Source organism: Eriocheir sinensis, chromosome 43 (genome assembly GCF_024679095.1).
Source record: "Eriocheir sinensis breed Jianghai 21 chromosome 43, ASM2467909v1, whole genome shotgun sequence".
In the NCBI taxonomy this organism is placed as follows: Eukaryota; Metazoa; Arthropoda; class Malacostraca; order Decapoda; family Varunidae; genus Eriocheir; species Eriocheir sinensis.
This window is the reverse complement of record NC_066551.1, coordinates 10694372-10709371: the sequence shown is the minus strand read 5'-3', so window position 1 is coordinate 10709371 and position 15000 is coordinate 10694372. Positions and strand designations below refer to the sequence as shown.

The 15000-nt window shown below is 44.1% G+C and overlaps 1 long non-coding RNA gene across 1 annotated transcript in view; it reads right to left on the bottom strand.

Moving 5' to 3' along the window:
- LOC127010459 (uncharacterized) overlaps positions 1-15000 on the bottom strand; it is an 80798-nt gene that overhangs the window by 42922 nt on the left and 22876 nt on the right. The window contains exon 3 of the long non-coding RNA XR_007763194.1: positions 3573-3796. This is a non-coding gene — a long non-coding RNA (uncharacterized LOC127010459). The remainder of the gene's footprint in view (positions 1-3572; positions 3797-15000) is intronic.

The following is a 15000-nucleotide window of genomic DNA, read 5'->3' as shown; positions in this document are numbered from 1 at the left end:
ACAATCAGAGACAAATAATTTTCAAACAATCTTGAACTTCTGTCAGACAGGAATCTACGCAGCTGGACCTGACAGATTCTCTCCCTCCCTTTCTTCTTCTTCTTCTTCTTCTTTTCTCATTTTCTTTTTTTGTCTTCTCAGTTTTTTCGTTTTTTCTTCTTCCTCTTCTTTTCCTCTTCCTTTTTTCTTTTTTCTTTTTTTCTATTTTTCTTTTTTCTCTTCTTTTACATAATCTTTTTCTTCTATTACTTCTTCTACTTCGTTTTCTCTTCTTTTTCTCTTCTTCTTCTTCTTCTTCCAATTTTCCCTCCGCCTGTTCCACTGTCTTCCCACCGCCCATCACTTTTATTCGCTTCTGTTCTCTTTCCCTTGCATACAAATTTATATTTTCCCTCTTTTCGTTTTTATTTTTGCTTCTCTATCCAATGTTTCTTCGTGTTCGCTTTCGTTTTATTTCCATCGAAATCTTCCATTTTATCTCACGTTTCTATGCCTCTGTCAGTTTGCATCTCTCTCTCTCTCTCTCTCTCTCTCTCTCTCTCTCTCTCTCTCTCTCTCTCTCTCTCTCTCTCTCTCTCTCTCTCTCTCTCTTATCCGTACTTCTACTCTTCTGTTTATTTATCTCTATCTATCTCTTATTCTTTCTTGGATGTTTAGAGAGGTTTGGCAATGTGCGTAAGTCCTCCACCACCAGTGAGTGTGAACGTCAGTATAAAAGTATTCGGTGTGTTAATATTCAGCAGGCAGCAGGATAAGACTATAAAAGGCGCAGCTTGGTACAGAGGGCAAAAAGGGGTTTCTTGTAAATGAGGACTCTTGGATCCTCTGCTAAAGACCACATTTATTTATAGACGCAATTAGCAACGATTTTTTTTTTTTTTGGGGGGGGAGACGAGGCATTAAGAGAAATATGATGTCAAGAGGCCACATTTTTTTACCGACGCAATTATCAACATGTTTCTTAGTGGCCATTAGGGAAGGATTTGAGGGAGACGAGAAACTTTGTAACAGAAAGATGACGTCAAGAGGCCGTTGGGGGCGCAGACGGGTGAGCAGCGAAGGGACGAGACGAGACAACAAAGCCGAAATAAAGAGGTAGCCAATACGAAGCCCGGCAAAGGAAGGGCATCGGGGTGTAAAGGAAGAGTCTGTGAGGCGATGATCAATAAGACTTGCATGGCAGAGCAGCGGCGGGGCAGGGACAGGCCGGACAGCGAGGCAGCCAATCACACACGCTGGACAAGACTCAGGTGGGCGGCGAGGGTCGTCAGCCTCGGATGGCCGGGCATAACGAAGGAGGGACGCGGGAAAAAGGCGGCTCAGATTAACTCTAACTTGAGATGCAGATTCATGACTGTTGTTTTCCAGGCTCAGGACAGCGCTGCCCTCTCCCTCGCCCTCACCGCCCGCCTCACAATAGACTTGTAAACAGTTTTCCGAACGCCTCTTTCAGTTCCCTTTCAAATTTCATCTATCGGCAGGAGCTTAATTTTTTTTTTCGATGTTGAAGAGAATGAACATCCAGGAAGTTGAACTATTGCATCGCTCTCAAATCTGTTCTTCGTAAACACGACGGTTCGTCAAGACTGGGAGTCGAGGGAGAACGGCTCAGCGGCGACTTAGTGAACGTCCCCAGACTGTCGTGGACACAGGGTGAGGAAGAGATACTCAGCAGCTTTGCTTGTGGGCGTTATTACCGGACGAGGAAATAAAGTGACAGGACAGCAGGCCGCGGGAAGGCCGGGATCAGCGCCGAGGTGGCCCGTCACGACAATGTGTCCGCCGGCCAGTCCAGCCTCCTTGGTGCAGCCACACTACCGCAGCGCCAACCCGGGATATCTCCGAGAAAGGAATAAAGAAACGTTCAGCGTCTCTACGGTGGGAGCAGCGGGCGACACCTGCGGCGCCAACCCCACCACAAAACTAATAGAAGGCGAGCACCCACACACTCAAACAAAACGAAAAACTAAAGTGATATCAAATTTGTCCCTATCGGAACTTTGGAAACATGAGAGGAATTACTACGTTCAAATTACGGCGTTATGAGCCTGTTGACGCACCGGAGCAAACAGCATTCTAGGCTTTGTAAGATTGTACGGCTGGGCGTGGGGGTGAGTGAGGCGACGAGGTGTACGGCAAGAAAAACCGCGCCTCGGCTTTAGTTCAACACACGCGGCTTGAGGTTGTGGCCCGAGGGAGAACCATGTTAGGCTGAACTTTGCAGAGCCTTCACGTTGTCGAGGCCGGATTTATTTACTGTTGATGGAAAATAAACAACACTGACACTAGCGGCGGCGAAACGAATAACATCCACCACGATAAACACGAACGGCAATTTCTTCCGCTGTTAAAAGTATTCCTCTTGCCAGAAAGCCGAGGAATGACACACAGTCGGGGCTTTTGAGTCATCTTGTGGCCAAAGTGTACTTATATTGTGCTTTTGGCCTCTAGTTTGATTAGGTTTCCAGTCACCTTCATCGCAGTAATTAGTTGCGCAATGAAGTATTTATCGATATTATTTTGGCTAATATCTTTTCTTTTAATCTGGCAATTAGAGGAGTATGAAAGACACCTCCCCATCCGAAAATGACCTCTCTTCTGGCTACTCGTACGGACTTCTTTTTGCAGGCACAGCGCTTACCGGTATTTTTTTTTCCTGTTCTTGTTGCCCATAGGCTGCTTCCTTTACTGTCCTTTACTACTTACAAGAGCACGGTATTTTTTCATGTCTTGGAAATAACTGCTAAAATGGTAAAGTCTTAAAGCGTCAGAATTTCTGGGTCGCAAGGTCCAGTGATGCCGCGTCCCAACACGCACGGCTTCAATTCCTTCAGATGCGAACGTTCTTTTTTCATAGATGCCGGCAACGTTTTTTCCACCACAGTCACGTGTGTTGCGGGTACGTGAAATGAAAGTCAATATGAGGCAAAAAGTCGCGGAGAAGAAATCTCTAATATGATGCACACACACACACACACACACACACACACACACACACACACACAAGGCCCCCCTTTCCCTCTACACACACACACACACACACACACACACACACACACACACACACACACACACACACACAAACACACACACATCTCCATTATCACCATCATTACCATTCTCATTATCATCATCATCACCTCATTATCGCATTTAAAGGTGTAACTCACCATAGTTGATCACCATCCGAATAAACACTTTTTTTCCCCCTCCGTAACCCTTCCAATTAAAACAGTTTTGCAGGGGGCGGGGGTAGTGGGGCGGGGAGGGGCGGGGGGGGAGGGCAGGCAGCGAGCGTGCGGGCAAGGGGGCGGCGAGTGTTTTATCAGACCGGAACGTTGCCCACCGCTTGACTATTCGCTGTGTATTTTGCGCCACACTCCCTCCCTCCACCTACCCCCTCTCTTTCTACCCCTGCCTCCCTCCCCTACACCCTCCCCCTCCCACCCCTTAACTTCCCGCGGGGGCGTTGCGCAGTGGAAACCGTCAATCAGTGTCTATTCCAGAGATTACCATTGTTAATTTTGATGCTGATATACTCATTCTCAGGCAACGACAACAATAACACGGACCTGGGATGCGGGGCGGCGGCTTCATGCGGTGGCTTCATGCTAGGGCTTCGGGTTAGAGTCCGGATCTGGCTTTGGATTCGGGTACAGGTTCGGTGACTTTAGCTTCGGGTCCGCTTTGACTTCGGGTACGGGTCCGGCTTTGGCTTCGGGTACGGGTGTGGTGGGTTCGAGTCGGGTCCCGGTTCGTTGGTGATCTGACCCAGCCTCCTCGCTCCCGCACCGGCCTGGGAAGTAAAGGAGAGAGAGAGGGACGGTTACTATAGTTGCTATTAATACTTCACAACACTTCCTGGCAATTATTTAAAAAGGCATTAAGTATTCCTTCAACATGATAAAAAGTGGTTAATTACGCAGGAAGGCGATAAGTTTTGCGTGTGGCCAGTTTATTGTTGTAAAGATAACGGCGTAATAACTAACAAATTCAATAATTAAAGCAGTGCCTACAAGGTAATCAGTTATTTTCAACGATCATTCCATTAAATAAAAAAAAAGGCATGAGGATTGTGGTTCAGAATGCTTCCAATATGATCTTACGAGAAACATGTATATGAGTTGTCTTTTTTACTTTTTCATTTGCACCTGATATTCTCTCCAGTTCACTCCAGCAACTCGTACTAAGGCACATATTCTTGGACGCTTTTGGCTTCCACAACAAATACTTCCAAAGGCTCACATGGGTGTCATATTTATGGTGCAGAAGCCTCGTCACATTATTACTAGGCTCATATAACTACCCATAGAATTACCCACAGCAACGTATACGAAATCTTACCAAATATGGGTGTGTAGAACCCGAGATGTTTGAAAATATGGGCATAACAATGTTTGCTCTATCCCATCACCATTTTTTCATCTATGACTTGCACATCGTGACAGCATGAATTGGGCCGTTCCATTATTGACTTTTCGGTAATTGATCACTCAGTTTTGACGCGTTAATGAAGGTGATGCGTTTGGCTGCATTCATCATCCGTTGTGGTCGAAAATATGTTCCAATGCTGGTACGTGGCGTCATGAAGGGATCGGAAGCGAGTGGGAGCAATGGAGGGTGAGTGGCAGTGGTTGGTAGAGAGGGGGTGTGGGTGGGAACGCTTGAGAGGGGATTTCGGAAGTCAGTGGAAGTGACGGAGAGGGAGTGGGGTGATTGGGAATGAGTGGATATGATTGAGAGTGAGTAGAAGACCCGTATTCTAAATTAAACGTACCGGTGCTTCTGTTCACCTGTTTGAAAATTCTTTCGTATTAGTTACAGAGATTTTCATGGTCTGTTTTGCGACTCTAGTGATAGTTTTAAAAGACTTCTGCGCCATGAACGGTCACCCATGAAATCTCTGTTAATCTTCTCTGTGGCCTTGGGAAATAGTCGCAGTGGGAGCCCGACACATTTAAGAATATAGACCTTAATTAAACCTCAAGCCACTACCCAAAAACAGGGAGCCTATATAGATCCGTATTACTAAACATTTAGTCGCCCAAGTTCACATATTTGACAAAGCTTTCGTACGAGTTTTGGGCATTTCCAGTAGTAGTTTTATGGCCCTGGTGGTAGTTTGACCCTTCCTCTGTACCGTGAACCTAAAGAAACACTCGTTAGAACCCGATCGATCCCCTCGTTGACCTTTAGAAATAGCTGATGTGAGAACCGAAAGTGTCTTATAATACCGACCAAAGTAAGGTTCGTATCATAAGACATTTCGCCGCCCAAGAACACATATTTGGCAAGGCTTTCGTAGGAGTTTGGGGCATTTCCAAGAGTAGTTTTATGACCCTGGTGGTAGTGTGACCGTTCCTCTGTACCAAGAACCTAAAAAAACACTCATTAGAGCCCGATTGATCCCCTCTTTGACTTTTAGAAATAGTTGACGAAAGAAGCGAAATTGTCTTGTAAAACGACCCTAAACAAGAATAAAAGCTGCCAAGAAGAATAAAGATGCATTTGATTGTATTCATTAACCCTTATGGACGAAACTAGACCAAGAGAAAGCGTTAAATGAAGGAAACATAATTGATCGTCTTCTTCATCAAATGTGGGTGATAAAAACACATCGAGAACGTTTCCTAACAAAGCCGAAACTATACCGGGACGAATCTTTTACCATTTTTTGAGTTTTGGTTTTGTTGCTATTTCGTGAGCTTTGGTTTTGTGGAAGTCATGGGAACGGACTATATTGTGTCTCCCTCCGCTGCTGTTGGTGTATAAAAGAATAAGCACGGAAACAATATAAAAAGAAGACGAACAAAAGAGACGAAATAACATGAATAAGGAAAAACGAAAAGGTAAACAAAAATACGAAAAGATCAGCCAAAAAAAATAACAGACAAAGAGAACGCAAAAAAAGAAAAGAAAATATGTAAGAGATAACGAAATCAAACGAAACAATGGAAAGAAAGCCGAAAACTAAGGAAAAAAGTCTTATTTTCGAAGCGGCGATGATACTGGATGCGAGTGAAGGTGGTTGGGGGAACTGAGAGCGATTCGGGGCGAGTTATAGGGATCGGAAGGGAGTGGGAGCAATGGAGGGTGAGTGGTAGTGGTTGGGAGAGTGGGTGTTGGTGGGAACGCTTGAGAGGGATATCGGAAATGAGTGGAAGTGATGGAGAGTGAGTGGGGTGATTGAAAATGATTGGATATGACTGAGAGTGAGTGGATATGACAGGGAATGAGTGGGGTGAATGGAACTGACTGGATGTGACAGTGAGTGGATGTGTGACAGGGAGTGAGTGGGGTGATTGGGAGAAACTAGTATCAACTGGAAGTGAACTAAATTTTTGAAAGTGAATGAGAAATGACTGGGAGTGATTGGTTGTATTTCAGAGAGAGTGGGGGTGCGTGGGAGTGATTGGGAAAGACTGGAAATGAGGTAAAGTTAAATGAAGTGAGTAAGTTACTGAGAGTTTATGGTGTGATGAAGAGTAGATGATTGGGAGTGACTGGGACCGATTCAGGGTAAGTGTGATTGTAAGCTAGTGGAAGTAACTGGATACAAGTGAGTGATTGGTTATCATTGGTAGCAGTTTTATAGTGACTGCAAGTCCCCGTGAGTGAGCGGAGCTTGACGCGGGGGGATGAGGGTCCACCTGGAGTAATTGAAAGTGACGAGTGACGGAGTGATTGGACGTGATTGAGGGGCGACTGGGAGTAGGTCTGGAGGCAGCTGATGCTGAGTGTGGACGAGGAGAGTATAATTCCAATTGTCTCTTTGTATCTTGGTATATTTTCTTTATTATATATATATATATATATATATATATATATATATATATATATATATATATATATATATATATATATATATATATATATATATATATATATATATATATATATATATATATATATATATATATATATATATATATATATATATTTTTTCTTCTTTTCCGAGCCTGCCAGCAAATAAGGGAGAGACATCCGGAGCGGCGGCCCAACGGGAGGGTATTTTTATTTTGCTTTGTTTTGTTCCCCGGAAGTTATGCCGCACTGGATATTAATGGCAGCAAGCCGCGCTGGCCGTGTTGGGATACAGCAGCGCGGGTGCTACTGAACATAAATACATGTTATTATGCCTCCTTGATGATGATGATGATGATGGTGAAAGAAACAACAAGAAAAGACCATTAATAATAATCATAATCATAATAAGTAACAATAATTACAATAGTAATGATTGTTTTTTTATATCATTACTGTTATTATTATTGTTATTATTATTATTATTATTATTATTATTATTATTATTATTATTATTATTATTATTATTATTATTATTATTATTATTATTATTATTATTATTATTATTATTATTATTATTATTATTATTATTATTATTATTATTATTATTATTATTATTATTATTATTATTATTATTATTATTATCATCATCATCATCATCATCATCATTGTTATTGCTAGTATCACACGAATAATAACGATAAAAATAGATAATGATAAAGATAAGTTCAATATGCATATATATATATATATATATATATATATATATATATATATATATATATATATATATATATATATATATATATATATATATATATATATATATATATATATATATATATATATATATATATATATATATATAGATATATATTTTTTCATCTTCATCATCCCTGCTATCGTCACAGTTTTTATTGGTATTCCATTTGTTTTTAGTATCACCGTTATTGTTGTTCACGTTCTTTTTAACACCATTACTTCGCGTTATCACGTTTGCAGATGAATTTGGTAAGGGAGGGAGGGGTGACGGGGGCGCCAGGCGGCGGTCGTCATGGCAACAGAAGAGCAGCAGGACGCGTTGTTTTCTTCCGTGTTAATCAGCGTCAGCGTTGTGAGCAGGACGCGAACACAAGTCTGACGGGGGGCGGACGCGGCGGCCTGGACCCGTCTTATCAAACGTCTCGGCGCCTCTGTCCGCCTGTTTCAAAAGCCTCTCGTGGTAGTTGCTGGAATTTTCATGGACTGTTTCGTGATGCAAGTGATGGTTAACACGGCTTCTGCATCTTGAACGTCAATAAATACTAGGCTGATGTAATCTCTGACCCTGGAAATTGTCGTAAGGAGAGCCCGATTCGTTTAAGAATATGGACGCTGGGATGTGAGTCTGAGCGGCTGCCATATGAGGAACACGGGGACTAGCTGCTTTGTTTCTCCTCTTAAAGGTCTCTTTGTCTACCGTGAACATGGATCCATTCCCCTCACAAAAGCTGCTGCGATATCAAAATGAAACCATCGTCACTAATCGGCTGACTCTTTTGTTCATTATGTGTATCTTTTCAAGTGCACATTTAACTGATTATAAATATATATTCTTTTAATTTATTACCGAACATATTTTTGTTTACTTACTTCTATATTTATAACACTTCCTTTTTCTTATGCCCCATGTAGGTATGTATCTCTTTATTTACTTATTTTTATTTTACATATTTATTTATCCATTTATTTGTATATTTAAATCCTTATTTCTTTCTTATGCCACTGACCGCCTGTTTGAAAAGCCTCTCCTGGAAACTGTTGGGCTTTCGATCGACTGTTTTGTTATTCTGGTGATAGTTTTACTCGGCTTCTACGTCTTGAACTGGAGAAACACCCATAAAAACCTCTTTATTCAACTATTTCACCGTACATATACATTTATCTATATACTTGTACATTAATATCCTTCCGATAGCAGTGGTTCCCAAACTGGGGGGGCGCGCCTTCCAGGAGGGGCGTGAGCTGGATATAAGGGGGGCGTGATTCCGTCTGCCAAATATTGCAGTTTTGCAAGACATTAACACACACACACACACACACACACACACACACACACACATCAGGAGTAACTGTTCGAATCATATATATATATATATATATATATATATATATATATATATATATATATATATATATATATATATATATATATATATATATATATATATATATATAAACAAAGGATGGGGGAGGCGTGAGCATTTCTTAGAAGTCAAAAGGGGGCATCATGTAAAAAAAGTTTGGAAACCGCTGTATCTATCATCTTATGCACAGTGTGCGTAACAGGGAGGCCCTTCGCTGCCGCAGCCCCCCTATCCCACGTCACCCAAGCGGCGGGGGACTGAGAATGAGGGGGGGGGGGGGGTCGGTGATTCACTCCCGGGACTTGTTGGGGATTTCACGGGTGGGTGGCGAGCGGCGGGGAGCAGCGCTGATGTGTCGGGGAAGAGAGTTGTGGGCGAGTCGAGCTGACGGGCCGCGTAAGGGACTTGTTCGGGGCCTCGGGGGCGGTGTTCCTCCACTCTTGACTGGCTGTTCGGGCTGCACGTCGCCTTAAGTTAGGGCTGCGTTAGTGGAGTGGCTGGCGGCGGCGGTGGTGGTGGTGGTTGGGATGGTGGTGGTGAACTTTGTGTACTGTTGTTGTTGTTGGTGATGGTGGTATTTGTGGGGATGGGGACTTGTTTATTCTTGTGGTTATTAATATTGTTGTTGGTGGTGGTGTTGTTGGTGTTGTTGGTGTTGGTGTTGTTGTCGTTGTTGGTGGTGGTGGTGTTGTTGGTGTTGGTGATGGTGGTGATCCTTGTTTACTGCTGTGGTTGTTGTTATTGGTGGTAGTGGTGATGGGGGAGGTTGTAGTGGTTGGCCTTGTTAACTTTTGTGGTTGTTAATCTTGTTGGTGGTTTTGGTGGTGGTGGTGGTGATCCTTCTTTACTGCTGTGGTTGTTTTTGTTGTTGTTGTTGTTGGTGGTGGTGGTGGCTGTCCTTGTTGGGTGAAGAAACTGGTGGTGTGGTGACCCTTGATTCTTGTGGTGGGGGTGTTGTTGTTGTTCTTGCTGTTGTTATCGTTGCTGCCGCTGCTGCAGATGGCGTATTTGTTGTTACTGTTGTTGTTTAACTACTTGTGCATAAAGTTTTGCCATAAACCTTTGTTATAAGCCACTGAGCTTGTTGCCGCTACACTCACTTTGGTCGTTTGTCGTGAATGTTCTCTATGAAGACTTGGCGGTCAGCCGCTGCTTGCTGTGCTGAGCTACGCGGGTCAGCGCGTGTGCTACAGCGGCTCAGCGACGAAGACAACGACGATGATGAGGTCGACGGCGGCGATTGGCAAAAGCAACAAAATGATCAGCCGAGCATACGTTAAGAAAGCCAACGTACGGCGCGATAAACAGTAAAGTAATACAAACAATAATGCCGCTCGTAGTAATGGTAAGGATGGTAAAAGTTTTTCCTTTAGCTCACTTTTTTTTATTTGTTGGTTATTGTAATCATGTTAAAATACACGACTCTTCTTTTGCCAAATTCTTTTTCATTTTTTTGTCATTATATAAACACATATGTAAAATAAAAGGAGGAGGAAAAATTAGTGAAAATAAAAACCAAATAAATAAAATAAAAAAAAATATGTAGGTGAATGACCATACAACACATCCTGTTTCATCGTACTCATTCCCAAGCGGCTTTTTTTCAATAGATGAAAAAAATAATAACGATTAAATAAAAAATAAAAAAACATGTAAACGAAATATAGAAAAAGGAGAAAAAGTAATGACTGTAAACACATCAAATGAACAAACTGACATATAGAAAATGAATACATAAACTATTAAATCCCTCTATCCATATTTTTTTTTCCCTAACCTCTTTCCTGTCTCGTACCTTACTCAAAATTTCATATCCGCCTTTCTTCCTCCTACTCCTCCTCCTTCTTTTCCTCACATCCTCCCTCTCCCCTCCTCCTCCTCCTCCTCTCATCCTCCCTCTCTCCGCCGCTAATAACGAGTCATTTGCCTTTCATTATCCTTCTTATTACCCCGCGTTTTACTTATTAATTCTGGAAGCGAGACGGATGTGCGGGTGGTTATCCTGGGACGGAGACTGGAGACCACCCTCCCTCACCCCCACCCCAACCCCCATCACCACCCCTTACACCCCCTTCCATCACCACTAATACCCACCACCACTACCACTACACCACCACCGTGACCCTCCACTGACTCAGCTGCCCTCGTCATTCAAAAAACACTGAAACAAAAGGATGAAACGACGTTATACACTCTCTCTCTCTCTCTCTCTCTCTCTCTCTCTCTCTCTCTCTCTCTCTCTCTCTCGTTACTGGGGCAAAAAGCGAGGTAGCAGCGGCCCTCAGATGAAAACAAAGGCTCTTCAGGGGCAAGCTAAGCGTAAAGATGAGTAATAAATAATTGTAAAATGCGGCGCGACACGACCAATCCAGACGGCACGTGGGTGGTTTTTTTACGAGAAGTCGGAAGAGGAGGAGGAGGAGGAGGAGGAGGAGGGGGAGGGTGGAAAGCCGGTGGAGAGACAGCAAGGAAGGAGACGAAGAAGGAGGAGGAAGAAAAGGAGAAGGCTTTGGAGAGACAGAAATGCGACATAGCAGAGTGGGAGGAGGAGGAGGAGGAGGAGGAGGATGGAGGAAACGGAAAAATATGACCAGAGGATGACAGACTGTGAAGGAAGGGGAGGAGGAAGGGGTGGGGAGGAGGAGGGGAGGAGTATGAGGGGTGAAAGTTGGATTCAAAAGGGGCAGGACAAAGGAGGGACAAAAAAAGAAAGAAAAAAGGGAGACAAAAAACAAAGAAAAGTGCCGGCAAAGGAAGACGCACAGGACGGAAGTATGAGGAGGACAGGTGAGGGAGAGTATGCCAACAGTGGATCAGGAGGAGAGGAAATAATTAAAGGCAAGGAAGAAAATAATGGAGAAAAAAACAGAGACCGATAGTAGGGTGCGGTTCTTCTTACATAAAAAAAAATAACATATAAATTTCCACCGTGGTATTAATTCATTTTAAAGAGCATTTTCAAACTCTCATCTGTTCGTATGGTAACTTTGCGTAAGTCTTTTTTTTCGTGAGGGACAGTGAGTCTGCCTCTGAGGGTATGGTAGAGTTTTACGTGTGTGTGTTGCAGCGGTACAGTTCTATGTCCTTATGTTGCAGTGGTACAGTTCTGAGTCTTTGTGTTGCAGTGGTACAGTTCTATGTCCTTGTGTTGCAGTGGTACAGTTCTGAGTCTTTGTGTTGCAGTGGTACAGTTCTATGTCTTTGTGTTGCAGTGGTATAGTTCTGTGTCCTTGTGTTGCAGTGGTACAGTTCCGAGTCTTTGTGTTACAGTGGTACAGTTCTATGTCCTTGAGTTGCAGTGGTACAGTTCTATGTCCTCGTGTTGCAGTGGTACATTTCTATGTCCTTGTGTTGCAGTGGTACAGTTCTGAGTCTTTGTGTTGCAGTGGTACAGTTCTGAGTCTTTGTGTTGCAGTGGTACAGTTCTAAGTCTTTGTGTTGCAGTGGTACAGTTCTAAGTCTTTGTGTTGCAGTTGTACATTTCTGGGTCTTTGTGTTGCAGTGGTACAGTTCTGGGTCTGTGTTGCAGTGGTACAGTTCTGGGTCTTTGTGTTGCAGTGGTACAGTTCTGGGTCTTTGTGTTGCAGTGGTACAGTTCTGGGTCTTTGTGTTGCAGTGGTACAGTTCTGGGTCTTTGTTGCAGCGGTACAGTTCTGGGTCTTTGTGTTGCAGTGATACAGTTATGGGTCTTTGTTGCAGTGGTACAGTTCTGGGTCTCTGTGTTGCAGTGGTACAGTTCTGGGTCTTTGTTGGAGCGGTACAGTTCTTGGTCTTTGTGTTGCAGTGGTACAGTTCTTAGTCTTCTAAGTCTTTGTGTTGCAGTGGTAGAGTTCTTAGTCTTCTAAGTCTTTGTGTTGCAGTGGTACAGTTATGGGTCTTTGTGGTGCAGTGGTACAGTTCTAAGTCTTTGTGTTGCAGTGGTACAGTTCTAAGTCTGCGTTACTCATGAGTGTAGCAGTAAGAAAATTCAGACAACACTCACCTGCGTAAACTAACCATTATATCGTTTACCTGCTCACGTGTTTCTTAAGAAAATTATCGCGACTGATATCTTTATTACCACGAATATTAATTACACCTGCCACTTCCAACACCACGGCTAACAATATTAACATTATCATCTGAGCCACCAGCTTCATTATTATTATTATTATTATTATTATTATTATTATTATTATTGATATTATTATTATTGTTAAACTTTCACCGAAATTGTCAGCGAACGAGAGGAAAAAATCGTTGTAAAAGGTAGGCTTCAATAGTATTGTTCCCCGTCCATGAGATCCCTTCGTTATCTCTTAATGATCCGATCCTATTTCTTGTTTACTTCTTACTACTGGTATACCTGGAAGAGAGAGAGAAATAGCAGACAGACGTACCGAAGCAAAGAAAATGGGAGAAAAGGAGGACCACGATAAGGAAATGTCTGGGGAAGGATCGACAAAGAAAGAGCAAGAGAGAAGGTGTGTGTGTGTGTGTGTGTGTGTGTGTGTGTGGAGGGGTCCAAGCACACCACACCAACCCCTTGTGTGTGTGTGTGTGTGGAGGCTCCCAGCACACCCCACGCACCGACCCCACATCCCGTCCAATCAGGATATTACCAGGATCTCTCTCTCTCTCTCTCTCTCTCTCTCTCTCTCTCTCTCTCTCTCTCTCTCTCTCTCTCTCTCTCTCTCTCTCTCTCTCTCTCTCTCTCTCTCTCTCTCTCTCTCTCTCTCTCTCTCTCTCTCTCTCTCTCTCTCTCTCTCTCTCTCTCTCTCTCTCTCTCTCTCTCTCTCTCTCTCTCTCTCTCTCTCTCTCTCTCTCTCTCTCTCTCTCTCTCTCTCTCTCTCTCTCTCTCTCTCTCTCTCTCTCTCTCTCTCTCTCTCTCTCTCTCTCTCTCTCTCTCTCTCTCTCTCTCTCTCTCTCTCTCTCTCTCTCTCTCTCTCTCTCTCTCTCTCTCTCTCTCTCTCTCTCTCTCTTATTTTTATTTATTTATTTAAACACATGTTTAGTACATTAGTACATGACGGTATATTTTTTCCTAAGCTAAAGTTCCCCCGTCCGGTGGGGAGCTATTCGAAAACCTCTGCCAAGATTACATTTGTATTCTATACAATTATTTACAAGAGTTTACAATTATTTACAAGCGTTTACATTTACGCTTTTACGGTGGATGTAGGTGTAGCAATCTGTGGGAGGCAACCTTCATCTGCTGAATGGACAGTTGTGTCACGTCCACATCAGCAGTGAGGTTGTTCCACCACACCACCGCTGCGATGGAGAAGGCACGGCACGTTGGTGGGTGCTGGAGCGGGCCCTTGGCACTTCCAGGAGGGAGGCGTTGCTCAGCACCGTTCTCGTGCTGCGCTCAAGCCTCCTCCAGGTAGCCCTCAGGTCCGTCAGGTTGGGCACTAGGCCCATTTTTGCCTTGTGTAGCACCGTCAGGGCAGCGACGCGGCGGCGGTACTCCAGGCTGTCCAGCTGGTTCGTGGCTGCTCCTGCCCGTCGCTCGCGTGGTTGTTGTTGTTGTTGTTGTTGTTGTCGTCGTCGCTGACCCTCCCACTGGCTCGGTCGGTGCTGCTGGGTGGCGCTGATTAGGCGTTCTGCCCTCCTCTGCACCTTGTCCAGCAGGTTGAGGTGGCAGCGGGCACTGGCCATCCGGGTGAGCGGTGCATACTCCATCACTGGACGGACTTGTGCCTTGTAGAGGGTGTTCAGGCCTTCAGCGTCAAGGAGATTTTTCATGCGGCGCAGGAGGTTCACCTTCTGGGAGGCTTTATGCGCCACCCTTTCAAGGTGACGCGCGAAACGCAGCTGAGAGTCCACCTCCACGCCCAGGATGTCGACGCTGGCCTGCAGAGGTATGGTGTCGTTCCCGCATCTCAGTCTGCCGTGGAGTTGCCTCGCGTCCTCCCGAGAACGTGATATTACCATGGCCTGGGTTTTGTCAGGGGCAAATCTGACTTGCCATTATGTCTGCCAACTGTCTGCTGACGGACTCTATCACGTCCTGGGCTTCATCCCTCTTGTATATTCTGGAGACGGTGCAGTCGTCGGCGCAGGCGCCTGCTGCCGGGATGGTTTGCAG